The sequence below is a fragment of the Rhinopithecus bieti genome, unplaced genomic scaffold, assembly GCF_001698545.2.
Source record: "Rhinopithecus bieti isolate Rb0 unplaced genomic scaffold, ASM169854v2 scaffold_5948, whole genome shotgun sequence".
NCBI lineage: Eukaryota > Metazoa > Chordata > Mammalia > Primates > Cercopithecidae > Rhinopithecus > Rhinopithecus bieti.
The window spans coordinates 3,251,601-3,262,099 of NW_016805422.1; the positions used below are offsets into that span (position 1 = coordinate 3,251,601).

At 38.8% G+C, this 10,499-nt stretch overlaps 1 long non-coding RNA gene across 1 annotated transcript in view; it reads left to right on the forward strand.

The window, feature by feature from the left end:
• The window catches only part of LOC108529860 (uncharacterized), a 21,936-nt gene extending 11,694 nt beyond the window's left edge, over window positions 1–10,242 (forward strand). Inside the window, exons 2-3 of the long non-coding RNA XR_001885699.1 lie at window positions 8,388–8,427; window positions 10,098–10,242. This is a non-coding gene — a long non-coding RNA (uncharacterized LOC108529860). The remainder of the gene's footprint in view (window positions 1–8,387; window positions 8,428–10,097) is intronic.
• The last annotated feature ends 257 nt before the right edge of the window (window positions 10,243–10,499 follow it).

Genomic DNA, 10,499 nt, shown 5'->3' on the forward strand with positions numbered 1-10,499 from the left:
TTTTTTTTTTTTTTTTTTTTTTTTTTTCCTGAGGAGCAGGTCTCAACAGTGGGCTTTAAATATTTAGTAAACCATGATGTCAACAGATGTGCTGTCATCTGGGCTTTGTTGTTCCATTTATAGAGCACAGGCAGAACAGATTTAGCATAATTGTTTTATTTTTATTTATTTATTTATTTTTTGAGACGGAGTTTCACTTGTTGCCCAGGCTGGAATACAATGGTGCCATCTCGGCTCACTGCAACCTCCGCCTCCTGGGTTCAAGTGATTCTCCTGCCGCAGCTTCCCGAGTAGCTGGGATTACAGGCGCCTGCCACCATGCCCAGCTAATTTTTGTATTTTTAGTAGAGACAGGTTTTACCATGTTGGCCAGGCTGGTCTCGGATTCCTAACCCCAGGTGATCCACCCGCCTCAGCCTCCCAAAGTGCTGGGATTACAGGCGTTAACCACCGCGCCTGGCCAATTTAGCATAATTCTTAAGGGCCCTAGGATTTTGGGATGGTAAATGAGCATTGGCTTCAACTTAAAGTCACTGGTGGCATGATTCTCTAACAAGAGGGTCAGCCTGTCTTTTGAAGCTTTGAAGCCAGTCCTTGACTTCCCCTCTCTAGTTATGAAAGTCCTAGATCGCATCTTCCAATAGAAGACTGTTTTGTCTACTTTGAAAATCTGTTGTTTAGTGTAGCCACCTTCATCAGTGATCTTAGCTAGATCTTCTGGATAACTTGCTGCAACTTCTCCATCAGCACTTGCTGCCTCACCTTGCACTTTTTTGTTTTTTACACCCACTCCCCACCTTGTACTTTTATGTTATGGAAATGGCTTCTTTCCTTAAACCTCATGAACCCAACATCTGCTGAATTCCTACTTTTCTACTGCAGCTTCCTCACCTTTCTCAGCATTCATAGTATTGAAGAGAGTTAGGCCCTTTCTGTGCATTAGGCTTTGGCTTAAGGAAATATTGTGGCTGGTTTGATTTTCTATAGAAACCACTACAGTTTTCTCCATATCAGCAATAAGGCTGTTTTGCTTTCCTATCATTTGTGTGCTATCACTGAAACAGCACTTTTAGTTTCCTTCAATAACTTTTCTTTTGCATTCACAACTTGGGCAACTGTTTGGTACAGGAGACCTAGCTTTCAATTTCTTTTGTTTTTTGACACGCTAACCTCAGTCAGCTTAATTATTTTTAGCTTTTGATTTCAAGTGAGAGATGTGCAACTCTTCCTTTTGCTTGAACTTAGAGACAATTGCAAGATTACAAATTGGCCGAATTTCAATATTATTGTGTCTCAGGGGAAAGGGAGGCTCAAGGAGAGAGGGAGAGAGAAGAGAAGAAGGCTGGTTGGTGGAGCAGTCTGAACACACAGTTTGTAGTCTTATATGGGTGTCATTTATGGTGCCTCAAATCAATTACAATAGTAACACCAAAGATCATGGGCCACAGATCACTATAACAGATCTAATAATAAAAAAGTTTGAAATATTGTGAGAATTACCAAAATGTGACACAGAGACATGAAGTGAGCACATGCTGTTGGAAAAATGGTGCCAATAGATTTGTTTAATGACGGGTTGCTGCAAAACTATAATTTTTAAAAAAATGCAGTACCTGCAAAGTGCAATAGAGTGAAACACAATAAAATGAGGTATGAGGTGGGTGCAGGAGGATCACTCGATCCTAGGAGTTTGAGAGCAATCTTGGCAACATAGTGAGACCCCGTCTCAACAAAAAAATAAAAAATTAGCAGGGCACAGTGGCACACACCTATGGTCCCAGCTACTCAGGAGGAGGATTACTTGAACCTAGGAAGTTGAGGCTGCACTGAGCCATGATTGCAACACTGCACACCAGCCTGGGTGACAGAGTGAGACTCTGTCTCAAAAAAAAAAAAAAAAAAAAAGAGGTATACTTGTATATGTGTTTATAATACTGACATCTTTAATACAATCGATAAAATAATTTATCTTTATGTTTGATATTAGATAACAGCCTAATTTTTCTTCTATTTATTTATTTATTTATTTTTGAGACAGAGTCTTGCTCTGGAGTGCAGTGCCGTGATCCCAGCTCACTGCAACCTCTGCCTCCCAGGTTCAAGCCATTGTGCTATCTCAACCTCTCGAGTAGCTGGGACTATAGGCACGCACCACCATGCCTGGCTAATTTTTTTGTGTATTTTTTGTAGAGATGGGGTTTCAACATGTTGCCGAGGCTGGGAGGACTTTATATTCTTACCCATCAGTCTATTTGTCTCTTTATAAGTAAGTAGCATACCATTTTAATTACTGTAGTTTTATAGTATGTTTTCACACAAGGGAGAGCAAGATGAATTTTAAAATCAGTTGGTCATAGTCTACAAAAACTGTTGTTGAGATTTTGAGAATTGCCTGAATTTATATAGATTAATTTTTTTGAGAATGAACATCCTAATATGGAGGTTTCTCAATTGGGAGTATGATATAAACAGGCAAAATAAAACTTGTACACAAATAATTGCATTCTTTAGCAAAAAAAGTGCAGAAGACTATATATTATGCAACCTTTTGTGGGAAAAGAAAAATAAATAAAAAATATATATTCATATTTGTTTCTAAATGCACAAAGAAACTCCAGAAGGATTATAAGAAAGTAATAAGAATGATTACCTATTGGAGTGGTGGTGGGAACAGGGTGAGTATGCCACTTTTCACTTTATGTTTTTGTATATTGTTTGTATCTTTTAAAAATTCATACATAATGGTCATATATACTTATGGAATATATGTAATATTTTGATACATGCATACAGTGTGTAATGATCAAAGGGTAATTGAAATCTCCATCACCTCAAGCATTTATAATTTCTTTTTTTTTTTTTTTTTGAGACGGAGTCTCGCTCTGTCACCCAAGCTGGAGTGCACTGGCCAGATCTCAGCTCACTGCAAGCTCCGCCTCCTGGGTTCACACCATTCTCCTGCCTCAGCCTCCCGAGTAGCTGGGACTACAGGTGCCCGCCACCTCGCCTGGCTAGTTTTTTTTTGTATTTTGTAGTAGAGACGGGGTTTCACCGTGTTAGCCAGGATGGTCTCGATCTCCTGACCTTGTGATCCGCCCGCCTCGGCCTCCCAAAGTGCTGGGATTACAGGCTTGAGCCACCGCGCCCGGCCTATAATTTCTTTGTGTTGGGAATATTCCTAATTTTATCCTCTAGCTATTTGAAATATAGAAGAAATATATAGTAAATTATAGTCACCCTACTGTGCTCTTGAATACTAGAACTTACTCCTTTTATCTAACTATATTTTCGTACCCATTTACCAACATCTCTTCATCCTTCCTCCTCCTTCCTTTCCAGCCTCCAGTACCCACCATTGTAATCTCCACCACCATGAGATTGACTTTTTAAGCTCTCACATATGAGTGAGAACATGCAATATTTATCCTTCTATGCTGGCTTATTTCGCTTAACATAATATCCTCCAATTTCATTCATCTTGCTGCAAATGATGGCATTTCATTTCTTTTATGGCTGAATAATATTCCATTGTGTATCTATACCTAATTTTCTTTATACATTCGTTGATGGATACTTAGGTTGATTCCGTTATCTTGGCTATTGTAAATCGTGCTGTAATGAATATGGGAGTGCAGATATCTCTTTGATATACTAATTTCCTCTCTTTTGCATATATACCCAGCAGTGGGATTGCATTCTCCTTTTAGTTTTTTTGAGGAACCTCCAAACTGTTTTCATAGTTGATGTACTAATTGACATTCCCATGAACAGTGTATAGGAGTTCCTTTTCTCCACATTGTCGCCAGCATTTGTTATTTTCTGTCTTTATGGTAATAACCATTTAAACTCGGGTGAGATAATATTTCATTGTGGTTTTGATTTGCATTTCCCTGATGAATTGTGATGTTTAACATTTTTTCATCTACTTGTTGACCATTTATATGTCTTCTTTTGAGAAATATCTATTCAGATGTCTTGCCCATTATTTTATAATCAAATTTTTTTGCTGTCAAATTGAATTCCTCTTATATTCTTGTTATTAGTGCTTTGTCAGATGCATAGTTTGCGAAGATTTTCTCCCATTCTGTAGGGCATCTCTTCACTTTGTCGATTGTTTTCTTTGCTGTACAGAAGCTTTTTAGCAACAGCAGCATCAGCATTAGACATGAATTTCCCTAGTTGGTCCCACCTCATTCAGAAAGCTTTTCTGGAGTAGACAGTTAAGGTTAAAGTTCTTTTATTCTTCTTTTCAGGTGACAAAGCTCAGTGCACATCAAGTTACTTCAGTGAAGCTTCTGTTTTCATGCAAAGTGTTTCAGCCTTGTCCTCTTAGTTCAAGCTGGATCAATTAAATATCTCAATCATTACAAGGCAGCTTTCACAGCTCACTTATTTACCAAAATAATTAAATTTGTTAACAAATGTATAGAATTGCAAATACTGAACAGTCTCAACTACCTTGGTTTATTTCGTTCATTAAAATTAACCAGTCTTTCCTACGTGACTATAAGAGTCTTTGTCTTTTAAGTTTATATTGTGAACCAGGACTTTGCTTTTGGTATGTTTTTAAAAACAGCTTCATCATTTAAAAAATCATAATTATCAAAAAGTATTATTATTATGTTACATATATATGTATTATAATACACAGTGCCGAGCCTCTTTTTGTTTTTAACTTGTATTTTAGGTTCAGGGGTACAGGTGCAGGTTTGTTAACATAGGTAAACTGTATCACAGGGTTTAGTATACAGATTATTTTGTCAACCAGGTTATAAGCATAGTACCCGATAGATAGTTTTGCTGTCATAGATGGGTTATTTCTTGAATGGACCCTGACATTCCAGATTTAGGAATATTTCAGCTAGCTAAAAAAAACCCCGCAAGTGTTCAGGCTATTAAATGATTCTCACCAACCACCTGGTCATGATACTGCTAATGAGAGTGAGTGGTAAAGACTCAAGGAACTGAGTCAAATTATGAAGTTTTATTAAAATGTTTTTCCACATGTCTTCAATTATTTAGATCTGTAATAATTATTAGATCTGTAATAATTATCCAAGAAGCTGAATATCTATTGTCATTCTCTCCCACTTTGACCTAGAGTCTTTGTTTTGTCTTCTGTGTCCAACTTGCCGTGGGGTTTAGGAGAAATGAAAGGGAGCTTGGCTACAGCTGCTGAAGATGCAGTTAGCGAAGTGGAGAGGAAGGAGAGTGGGGAAGAAGGTAATTTGGAGGATTTCTAAGTGTCAGTTTTTAGGGACAGCGCTCCAGTAATGCTCTTTCCATTGCACGTTATTATAATAAGTTTAGAAAAATTGTTATGTTTCAACAACAGTGCTGTGGAAACATACCGTGCCCTTTCTCAGTGATGTTACATACGGGTAGAAAGAACACGTATTTTTCAAAGTTCACCCACATAAATTAACTTGAGCCTCAGACTTTAATTTTGAAGGAAGATTAGATTGGATCTAAATAATTGAAGACGTGGAGAAACATTTTAATAAAACTTCATAATTTGACTCACAGTTCCTTGAGTCTTTACCGTTCACTCTCATTAGCAGTATCATGACCAGGTGGTTGGTGAGAATCATTTAATAGCCTGAACACTTGTGGGGCTCTTTTACCTAGCTGAAAACTGATTATGTTCATTAGGAAAAACTAGTTTGGTCCATCTTCCCCGACCCAAACCGCCCATTCATCCTCTGTGTCACTTTCTACATTTTTTACATTGAAATGTATGTCAATAAAGAACAATACACTTGTGTGGCTACACTTCACACAGAACCTTCACAGTTATTAATTTACATTGTATAGCTTCAGTTGTAAAGTAAATCTTTTATTGTAAATCCCTAGACTATAGTGGCTGAATATATGTAAATTCTCTTGGCATAATTCATAATCAAGAATACTTTTTGACCAGGTGCGGTGGCTCACACCTGTAATCCCAGCACTTTAGGAGGCCAAAGCAGGTGGATCACCTGAGGCCAGGAATTTGAGACCAGCCTCGCCAACATGGTGAAATCCTGTCTCCACTAAAAATACAAAAATTAGCGGGACGTAGTGGCAGGCACCTATCATCTCAGCTACTGGGGAGGCTGAGGCAGGAGAATCACTTGAACCCAGGAGGTGGAGGTTGCAGTGAACTGAGATTGTGCTGCTGCACTCCAGCCTGGGTTGACAGAGCAAGACTCCGTCTCCAAAAGAAAAAAAAAAAAAGAAAGAAACAACCCTTCTGGGATCTGGACGTCTGGGACTTATTTTACTTTGATGTACAGCTCCTGGATATAACTCAGCATTGTTCAGCAGCCAGGTACAGTTAGTTGTAAAAGGATGCCTGCTACTCCTCCCACCTGAGGTGCCTTGAATTTACAGTCACCATCAGGCCTAGGCATAAGCTAGCCTTCTCTCTTTCATCTTCAACCGTTCCTTTTCTCTGTGCTTTTCATCTTTCTCTCTCTCCTTCATCTTGAATGGTTCCTTTTCTCTCCGCTTTTCATCTTCTTTCTCTGTTTTTATTTTCTTATACAAAATTTACCTTTTCTCTAAGGTTCCAGTTGCATAGCATCTTAAACTGGGAGAAGACTCCTCACAACCCCACCTTTTAATAGAAGCAACTTTTTTTTTTTTTTTTTTTTTGGAGACGGAGTCTCGCTCTGGTCGCCCAGGCTGGGAGTGCGTGGGCGCAATCTCGGCTCACTGCAAGCTCCGCCTCCCGGGATTTAACGCCATTCTCCTGCCTCAGCCTCCCCGAGTAGCTGGGACAGCAGGCGCCTGCCCATCTCGGCCCGGCTAAGTTTTTTGTATTTTTTAGTAGACGACGGAGTTTCACCCGTGTTAGCCCAGGATGGTCATCGATCTCCTGACTCCGTGAATCCACTTCCGTCTCGGCCCTCCCAAAGTGCTGGGATTACAGGCTTGAGCCACCGCGCCCGGCCAGAAGCAACTTTTTATAGGTATGTTATGTTAACTTACTAGTGGGAATGACCCGGTTTAAAGTAGTTATCAGTATTTCTGGTGATGTGAATTTGTCTTAAAGGGGTAGGTATTGTCTCATTTAAATGGATAGTACACACATTTTTATCCTGAATGTCTGTACTGCTATAGCAGTCATTTCTCAATTATCTGCAAAATAGGCATAGGCCAAATAGAATAATTTGAAAACATTTAGCTTGGAATGTGTGATATGATGTGAAGATTGTTTTACTAATTACATTTGGTTTGGACTCATATTAAAATAAATATTTCTCTAGAGTATGCAACAAACGTTTTCAAAAGAGAGGCAATCTAGAAATAATTGAGACATGGGCAGAAGCCAAAAGACAATGAAAAATTTTCAGAAACAGGTGACTGTTATTTATTTAAATCTTGCCATATTCTGAAAAAGATTTTGAGGAGGAACAATAGCTGTGGTTCCAATCTGGGAGCATTATGCCTTTTGAGGCCTAAATGTAAGATTCTAGCTCTTTGTCCCGTGCTGTCTGATAATAACAACAACAGTAATCATTCATGATATGTCTACTATGCTAAATACTTGACATGTTTTATCCCATTTAATCCTTGGATTCCCTGCTCTCCCTATTTTACAGATGAGGCTCAGAGAGGTCGTGCCCTAAGTGACACAGCTTGGGCACGACCATGGCAGAAGTATTCCTCGAACCCAGCTTGTGTGGCTCTGACGCCTGTGTTCCTAACACTTTCCTCCTATTGCCTCTGATTTTGTTGATGATGAAAAGTTATGCAGCTGTGTCTGATCTCTAGGAAAAACATCTGGGCATCTTTAAAGTAGTTTTCAGAACCTGCAGCACGAAGATGAATGTGAAAGAACCAGGCCTTGTTAATGTCAAATTATCTCATCTGAGAAAAGAGTTATATTCATCTTACCAAAGACAGTTTCCCTCCTTGTAGAAATTACTTTGCAGAAACAATCACAGTATCTAAATGTTGTCAGTTCACATCACTACTTTGTCAAGAAGAAGTTTAATGCTTATGTTCCTGATTTTAAACTTGCTTTCAACCTGAGACTGGCATACTTAATTTTAAATATACTTGTATTTAAAGGATGTTGTTGACTAGGTGGACTGCTATCCATTAAGAAGGAAGGTTAGCATTTTTCTCTCTAACCTTCAACTTGATAGTTTTAATATCCAGGCTATTAAATATACATCAGAAAGTTTTCTAGCAGATAAATCTCTTATCAAAGCAATTTAAGCAAACAACAAAATGAAGGGGTAAAACATTTAGTTTTCAGGTAACACATTCTGCAAGGACTGTGCTGTTTTTGTGGTGTTGCACAGGGTTGTTTGAAACTGAAGATGCTATACTTGAGGCTTTTTGTGGCGTCGGCTTCTGAATTCAACCCTGAAGTGAATGTGTTGCATTGGTTTCAGGTGCGGTGGTGATGAATTACTGAAGAAATTTCAATCAGAGGTAAAAATCTTAAATTCTTTTTGCTGCTTTATTTTTTTTAGAGGTCGAGAGTAACTCTTTTTTTTTGTGGGGAAGCGAAATAAAACTGACTTTGCTTCATTTAAAAATACTGTTTGGGGCCCAGCGTGTTGGCTCACACCTGTAATCTCGGCACTTTGGGAGGCTGAGATGGGCAGATCACCTGAGGTCAGAAGTTTGAGACCAACCTGGTCAACATGGTGAAATGCTTTGTCTACTAAAAATATAAAAAGTAGCTGGGCATGGCGGCGTGTTGCCTGTAATTTCAGCTACTTGGGAGGCTGAGCCAGGAGAATTGCTTGAACCTGGGAGGCAGAGGTTGCAGTGACCCGAGATCGTGCCACTGTACTCTGTCTCAAAGGAAAAAAAAAATTACTGTTTTGGTCTTCTCCCCACCCTTAAAGTGCAAGCACCCTGTAAACATGCATCCTTCATTCAGCAAACATGTTTCTTTTTTTTTTTTTTTTTAAATATATCTTCTCTTTATGAATTACCCAGCCTCAGGTATTATTTCTTTATTGCAATGCAAGAACAGACTAACACATAAAGTAATAATTTCACCTAATGTGATGAAACTAACATGAAGCAACTATCCTGCATACAACGGAAAAGGCAATAATCTTGCCCCCAGAATTTGGCTTTCCGGATTTCAATCTTTATATTTAGGGTTTTGTTTTTTGGGATTATGATAGGCATCAGGTTTCATCAGTACAGTCTCAATACACTTGAATGAGGCAAATGAATTTGATGGAAAGGGAATTATTTAGCCTGAAAGGAACCATTCCAGCTGTGCATAATGCCTCACACCTGTAATCCTAGCACTTTGGGAAGTCAAAGTCAGAGGATCACTTGAGTTCAGGAGTTAGAGACCAGCCTGGGCAATATGGCAAAACCCTGTCTCCACAAAATATACATAGGATGTGATGACACAGGCCTGTAGTCTCAGCTACTCTGGAGGCTGAGGTGGGAGGATCACCTGAACCTGGGAGGCCAAGGTTGCAGTGAGCTGAAATTGTACCACTGTACTCCAGATGGACAAGAGAGTGAGACCTTATCTAAAAACAAACAAACAAACAAAAACAACAGCACACAAAAAACCATTCACTGCCACATTGCTGAGGGGTAAATTTGACTTCTCCTAGTGGGAACTGTCACCCTGTCTTTTTCCTTTCAAGTACTATCAGACCCCGCTCCCCTCGTTCCTTATTTGAAAACAAACAGAAAAAAAAGATTAACAATGGATTTTACTTTCTACATCTTTGATTATTATTTTAACTATAATATACTACTCTGTAGCATGTTACACCACTCCTACTAAATAAACACTCTGTTTTTATTTAGAAACAAGCATTTTTTAAGGTTTTAACTTTTACCAGGCTTACCCTAATGATGCATTCAGCAAACATTTATGGGCCATCTACTCCATTCCAAGTACTGCCGTAGGAAGGATGGTGACCATACCACAGAAAAGACACATCCCTGGGAGTTTCTCTGTTTCAGTTTGATGATAATTTACCTGGGGAAACTCTGGCTGACACTGAAATGTCTCAGGAGATTTGTAAAAAATGAAAGTACAGAGTTTTTTTTCTTCTTTAATATACATTTCAATGTGGATTTTATTTAAAGAGGCTTTCCCGTTTCTTTTGGGAAAGGCATACAGCAATGGAGCCCCTGTGGTTTTCAGAAAACTCGCCTGCTTTTTGCTGTTGAAAGTCTGACAGAAAGTAAAGGAACTGTGCTGGGACTACTGGTGATGAACAGGGAGCTATTTGTGATAGAGAAAACATGGCATTTTTTCCTCCGGTAAGATGTACATTTGTTAGAGCATTTATCAAATAATTTGGCTTTTCAATACATTATCGGAAATTAGTGAGATTGGTTATGAACTTAATTATGCTTTTCTAAAAAATGTTTTTAGCCTACTCTCGAACACTTTGAAGTGGACCCTTATTAGAGTTACCAAATTGTATGAAAGCACATTGCCCTCAGCACATAAGGGTCACAGGTGGAATGTAGTGGGGTTGAAATGAAGGATAATGGAAAAATCCACTACT